The 7,265-nt window shown below is 38.7% G+C and overlaps 1 pseudogene; it reads right to left on the bottom strand.

Annotated features, from left to right (window-relative positions):
• Positions 1–6,636: 6,636 nt before the first annotated feature.
• LOC119522450 lies at positions 6,637–6,977 on the bottom strand (annotated as a pseudogene).
• Between the last annotated feature and the right edge of the window lie 288 nt (positions 6,978–7,265).

The following is a 7,265-nucleotide window of genomic DNA, read 5'->3' as shown; positions in this document are numbered from 1 at the left end:
GTTCATAGGCACAGGCACCCCCTGAAGCCTACAGTCAGAGAGGCTGAGGCTGGGAGCACTCAAGAATCCTCCCCCCCACACCCCCACATGTACTTACAAGTCCACAATGCTCCCACAGCTCAATGCAGCAGCTCATCAGGGTCAGAGTTCTGGAACCAAATGTGGAGTGATGGATATGGTGCATGGAAGTTGTGGCCTGGGAGGCTATGGAATGGGATGCAATGGTGAGCTTCCTGGCCAGCTGCCAAGTCTTCTGGGTGCATACTGTTCAAACCCGGATAGAATAGTCAGTGGCCCAGGAGCTGGAAGGCAGGGATTGGAGGCAGCGATGGAGTGGGGGGCCACTATTTCCAGCCTACATGGTTACCTTTGGAGGCCTAGGTGTGCTCTCCATAGCTTTGGTTCTTCTCAGGTTCTGTCCCCACTCTTGACACCAACCTAGCCTTGTCCCCATTTTGGCTCACTATCTGAAGGCTCAAACCACAAAGAGGTATGTATGCATGCCTGATACATAAAACAGACCCAAAGTCAAGCTCTGTCCAGTCTAGGCCAAATTAGGAGATAAATGTTGCTCAATTCCCTGGTCCGAATACCTTTGGCTACCTCTGCAAAAGTCTATTCTTGATCCAGGGCCCTTTGGACGAGATCCCTGCACAGTCAGCACTTTTTCCTTTTCTCTGGCCAAGCTGAGCTCACTCTCCCCTGGCTCCCTCCAACGTCCTTCAGTTTCAGCAGCTGAATCTTTTGAATCAAAACTTTTCTTACAAAAATCTTTTCTCTTACTGTAGCCATCTTCCAACCTAGACTGTTAAATTCTCCTGAGTCTTTCAGCACTTAAATTCTAGGAGAATTTGGTCTCTCCAAGGGAAGCAAAGAAGCACCCCTATTTATTTAGTAACATCCAACGGCTACGATGATTTCAAGATCATCCACAGAAATCATCAATCTCAGAGTGTGCGTTCCCCACATCACTTGCTCTTTTCATGTTAATTTTTTTGTTAGAGAAGTTGTGGTTTTACAGAACAATCATGCATAAAATACAGGATTCCCTGATACCACTCTATTATTAACACCTTGCACTGATGTGGTACATTTGTTACAACTGATGATAGCACATTTTTATAATTGTACTCTTAACCATAGGCCATGGTTTAACTTAGGGTCCACTGTTTCTGTTGTGCAGTTTCATGGATTTTTTTTTTTAATTATAGAAACTTCTTTTGTTTTTTTTTTAATTCATTTTTATCGAGATATATTCACATACCATGCAGTCATACAAAGCGTACATTCAGTTGTTCACGGTACCATTACATAGTTGTGCGTTCATCACCAAAATTAGTTTTTGAACATTTTCATTACCACAAACACAAAAATAATAAGAATAAAAATTACAGTGAAAAAGAACAATTAAAGTAAAAAAGAACACGGGGTGCCTTTTTTTTTTTTTGCCTTCATTTTTCTACTCATTCATCCATACACTGGACAAAAGGGAGTGTGGTCCATATGGCTTTCCCAATCACATTGTCACCCCTCATAAGCCACATTTTTATACAATCGTCTACAAGATTCATGGGTTCTGGGTTGTGATTTGATAGTTTCAGGTATTTACTGCTAGCTATTCCAATTCATTAGAACTTAAAAACGGTTGCCTATATTGTATGTAAGAGTGTCCACCTGAGTGACCTCTTGGCTCCTTTTGGAATCTCTCTGCCACTGAAGCTTATTTCATTTCCTTTCACGTCCCCCTTTTGCTCAAGAAGATGTTCTCCATCCCATGATGCCAGGTCTAGATTCCTCCCCAGGAGTCATATTCCACGTTGCCCGGGTGTCAGATTCCACATATGGGGGAGGGCAGTGATTTCACCTGCCAAGTTGGCTTAGCTAGACAGAGAGGGCCACATCTGAGCAACAAAGAGGCATTCGGGAGGAGGCTCTTAGGCACAATTATAGGGAGGCCTAGCCTCTCCTTTACAGCAACCGACTTCCCAAGGGCAAGTCCTGTGGTAGAGGGCTCAGCCCATCAAACCACCAGCCCCCTATGTCTGTGAGCACATCAGCAACTATCAAGGTGGGGAAGCCTAACACCCCTGCATTCTCCACCAGCTCCTCAAGGGGGCTCTGCATATTTTTTTCATTGTTTTTTTTTAATTAACTCTTTTTTTAAAAATTAACTATATCAAAAAAATTTTTTTAAACATACAGTAAAAAAAAATTTCAAACAAACCATAACATAACAAAGGAGTAAGAAAAAGACAACTAACCTAGAATAACTACTTTATTTCCAACATGTTCCTACTCTACCCCAAGAAAATAACCTAATGTAGCAACATTTCTATGAACTTGTTCCTACCATACCCATCAGAAATTAACAGACCATAGTCATTCCTGGCCATTCCCAGAATGTTAGATTTACCCACGATAGTTTATCTGTTCTTATTGGGTTGTCATTCCTCCTTCCTTAATTGCTCTCTATCACTAGTTCCTCTACATTCTACATTATAAACAATTTGTTTTACATTTTTCAATGTTCACATTAGTGGTAGCATATAATATTTCTCTTTTTGTGCCTGGCTTATTTCGCTCAGCATCATCTTCAAGGTTCATCCATGTTGTCATATGTTTCACGACATCGTTCCTTCTTACAGCCACGTAGTATTCCATCGTGTGTATATACCACATTTTATTTATCCACTCATCTGTTGAAAGACATTTGGATTGTTTCCATCTCTTGGCAATTGTGAGTAATGCTGCTATGAACATTGGCGTGCAGAAATCTGTTTGTGTCGCTGCCTTCAGATCTTCCGGGTATATACCGAGAAGTGCAATCGCTGGATCGAAGGATAACTCTTTATCTAATTTTCAAAGGAACTGCCAGACTGTCTTCCAGAATGGCTGAACCATTATACAGTCCCACCAACAATGAATAAGAGTTCCAATTTTTCCACATCCTCTCCAGCATTTGTAGTTTCCTGTTTGTTAATGGCAGCCATTCTAATTGGTGTGAGATGGTATCTCACTGTGGTCTTAATTTGCATCTCTCTAATAACTAGTGAAGCTGAGCATTTTTTCATGGGTTTCTTGGCCATTTGTATTTCCTCTTCAAAGAACTGTCTTTTCATATCTTTTCCCCATTTTATAATTGGGCTGTCTGTACTGTAATCATTGAGTTGTAGGATTTCTTTATATATGCAAGATATCAGTCTTGTCAGATACATGGTTTCCAAAAATTTTTTCCCATTGAGTTGGCTGCCTCTTCACCTTTTTGACAAATTCCTTTGAGGTACAGAAACTTCTAAGCTTGAGGAGTCCCAATTTATCTATTTTTTCTTTTGTTGCTTGTGCTTTGGGTGTAAGGTCTAGGAAGTGGCCACCTAATACAAGGTCTTGAAGATGTTTCCCTACATTATCTTCTAGGAGTTTTATGGTACTGTCTTTTCTATTGAGATCTTTCATCCACTTTGAGTTAATTTTTGTGTAGGGTGTGAGGTAGGGGTCCTCTTTCATTCTTTTGGATATGGATATCCAACTCTCCCAGCCCCATTTGTTGAAAAGACTGTTATGTCCCAGTTCAGTGGCTTTGGGGGCCTTATCAAAGATCAGTCAGCCATAGATCTGGGGGTCTATCTCCGAATTCTCAATTCAATTCCATTGATCAATATGTCTATCTTTGTGCCAGTACCATGCTGTTTTGACTACTGTGGCTTTATAATAAGCTTCAAAGTCAGGGAGTGTAAGTCCTCCCGCTGTGTTTTTCTTTTTTAGAGTGTTTTTAGCAATTCAAGGCATCTTCCCTTCCCAAATAAATTTGATAACTAGCTTTTCCAAGTCTGAAAAGTAGGTTGTTGGAATTTTGATTGGGATTGCATTGAATCTGTAGATGAGTTTGGGTAGAATTGGCATCTTAATGACATTTAGTCTTCCTATCCATGAGCATGGAATATTTTTCCATCTTTTAAGGTCCCCTTCTATTTCTTTTAGTAGAGTTATGTAGTTTTCTTTTTACAGGTCTTTTACATCTTTGGTGAAGTTTATTCCTAGGTACTTGATTTTTTTAGTTGCTATTAAAAATGGTATCTTTTTCTTGAGTGTCTCTTCACTTTGTTCATTTCCAGCATATAGAAACATTACTGACTTGTGTGCATTAATCTTGTATCCCCCTACTTTGCTAAATTTGTTTATTAGCTCTAGTAGCTGTATCATTGATTTCTGAGGGTTTTCCTGATATAAGATCATATCATCTTTTTAAAAATCCATGAAACTATTGTGCAGTTTCTTGGATTTTTAAAAACATTTTTATTCTAGTACCATATATACAACTTAACAGTTCCCCTTTTAACCACATTCATCTATTTATATATAATTGCTGTTAATTACATTCACAATGTTGTGCTATCATCAGCACCATCCATTACCAAAACATTTCCATCATTCCAAATAGAAACTGCACATTTTAAGCCTTAACTTCCCATTCCCTATTCCTACCCTGTCCCCTGGTAACCTATATTCTAGATTCTGACTCTATGAGTTTGCTTATTGTAAATATCTCATATCAGTGAGATCATACAATATTTGTCATTTTGTGTCTGACTTAATTCACTCAGCATGATGTCTTCAAGGTTCATCCATGTTATTGCATGTATCATAAGTTCATTCCTTCTTATGGCTGAATAATATTCCATTGTGTGTATATATATCACATTTTGCTTATCCATTCACGGGTTGATGGACACATGGGTTGCTTCCATCTTTTGGCAATTGTGAACAATACCACTATGAACATTGGTTTGCAAATATCTGTTTGAGTCCCTGCTTTCAATTCTTTTGGGTATGTACCTAGTAATGGGATTGCTGGGTCCTATGGTAGTTCTATATTTAGCTTTCGGAGGAACTGCCAAACTGTCTTCCACAGCAGCTGCACCATTTTGCATTGCCACAGCAGTGAATCCTATTTCTCCACATTCTCTCCAGCACTTGTAGTTTTCCATTTTTTTTTTAATAGCACTCATTCAAGTGGGTGTGAAATAGTATCTCGTGGTTTTTCTTTTTTAAGGAGGAAAAAATAGCTTTAATCATGTTTGCCAACTCTTTTATTCTATAAAGATTTAGTGAGTGTTGTTTTTAGTCAACAAACTATTCCAGGTGCTGAAGATATAGAGGTAATTAAGACACCATCATTAGCTTTGGGAACTTAGCCTAGTGGAACTGGGTCTACCATTGGCAACCTTAGTCACAGTTTCCTACTTTGGTCCATAAAATGAGGCTAAACTACAATGACCTGTCAAACTCTGCCATTCTTGGAATCTTCTTGCAAAATGAATAATGCTCTACCTAGTTTAATACTTGTAGCACTGTAGCATTATTAATATTAATTATCTACTGATGAAATTAACTTTCATTCCAAATACTTGCCAGCATCAAAAATAACATCAGTAAGCTCTTACAGCAGTCACATCTATTCCTGAGTTGTAATGGTTATCTCTAAATCCTGAGACGCTGAGCTCCTTGTGTATAACCTGGTCGGTCTCTGGAACTTTGGGTTTCTGTGTGACACATGAGACTCAGAGCTAGAACTTGGCAACTATGAATGTCAGTATTAACTGAAGAGACATGAAACAGATGAGGTTCCAGTGGCTGAGAGATTTCAAATGGAGTTGAGAGGTCACACTGGAGGGTATTCTAATACACTATATAGATGTAACCTTTTGGTCTAGTGTGTTGGAATGGCTAGAGGGACATACCGGAAGCTGTCAAACTGCAACCCAGTGACCTTGATTCTTGAAGACGATTGTATAACTATCTAGTTTGCACAGTGTGACTGTGTGATTGTGAAAACCTTGTGGCTCACACTCCCTTTATCCAGTGTATGGACAGATGAGTGGGAAAATGGGGACAAAAATTAGATGAAGAATAGAGTGGGATGGAGGGGATGGAAAGTTTTGGGTGTTCTTTTTTGCTTTTATTTTTACTTTGGAGTAAGGAAAAGTTTCAAAAATTGATTCTGGTGATGAACACACAAATGTATGATGGTACTGTGAACAACTGATTGTACACTGTGGAAAGAGTTAGGTATTCCTCTTTTGCTTTTATTTTTATTTTGGAGTAAGAAAAATTTTCAAAAATTGATTCTGGTGATGAACACACAACTATATGATGCTGCCATGAATAACTGATTGTACACTGTGGATGACTGTAGGGTGTGTGAATATATCTCAATAAAATTGTATTTTTTAAAAAAAAAGTAAATGAACAATGTGGGGAGGAGGGGAATGGGATGTTTTGGATGTTCTTTTTTATTTTAATTTTAATTTTATTTTTTGGAGTAATGAAAATGTTCAAATATTGATTGTGGTGATGAAAGCACAACTATATGACAATACTGTGAACAACTGATTGTACACTTTGAATATTGTATGTTTTATGCATATATCTCAATGAAATTGCATTTAAAAAATGCAAAAAAAATAACATCAGTACCCTGCTTTCAAAAAATCAAGAAAACTAAGAAAAATTTCATTCTGAGTACATAGAAGAGCTAGGAAGAGATTATCCTATACATGTCATACATGTGCAAATATATATGAGGAAAAGTGAATTATTACATAATCATTATTTCAATGACCAATTGCTCATGCCAAATCATTTGTCAGGCTTTAAAGAATTATAGCTTTCTTTCAGGAGGTCCCGCCACATTTTAAAGAAACATGCATTTTCTGTACATTTGAGGGCAAGCTCTTCCACTTGAGCTGATAATGCAGATGTGGCTTCACGAAGTTTGGTTAAAGAAAACACTGCCTCTCTGCTCTGCAGCTCCACTTCCTCCAGCGGGTCCACCGTTGGGCCGCTGCTCCTGCTCAGAACTGACCAACCCAAACTCGCTGGGGCCCGGGGGAGGATGCTGAAGAGGCATCTGAAGATGAGGGGGAGGAGGAAGGCGGCTGGGGTGGTGGAGAGTCACGCACCACCTCAGACTTGGCCATGGGGAAGTCTGGGACAGCGGTATGGAACCTGAATAGCCGAACTGACACCAACTGTCTTTTCCAGCTTTCTTTTGATTGGTGTTTGTATGTTATAGTTTTTACCATCCTTTCCTTTTTATTTACCTATATATTTAAAGTGGGTTTTTAAATAAACCACATATATTTATTTTCCCACAGTCTGACAGTGTCTTTTTTAAAGCTGTTTTATTGAGATATATTCACATACCATACAATCCCTCCAAAGTGTACAATCATTTGCATTTAGTATAGTCACAGAGTTGTGCATTC

This window comes from Choloepus didactylus, chromosome X (genome assembly GCF_015220235.1).
Source record: "Choloepus didactylus isolate mChoDid1 chromosome X, mChoDid1.pri, whole genome shotgun sequence".
In the NCBI taxonomy this organism is placed as follows: domain Eukaryota; kingdom Metazoa; phylum Chordata; class Mammalia; order Pilosa; family Megalonychidae; genus Choloepus; species Choloepus didactylus.
The sequence above is the reverse complement of the archived record's forward strand: the minus strand, read 5'-3'. Positions and strand labels throughout refer to the sequence as shown.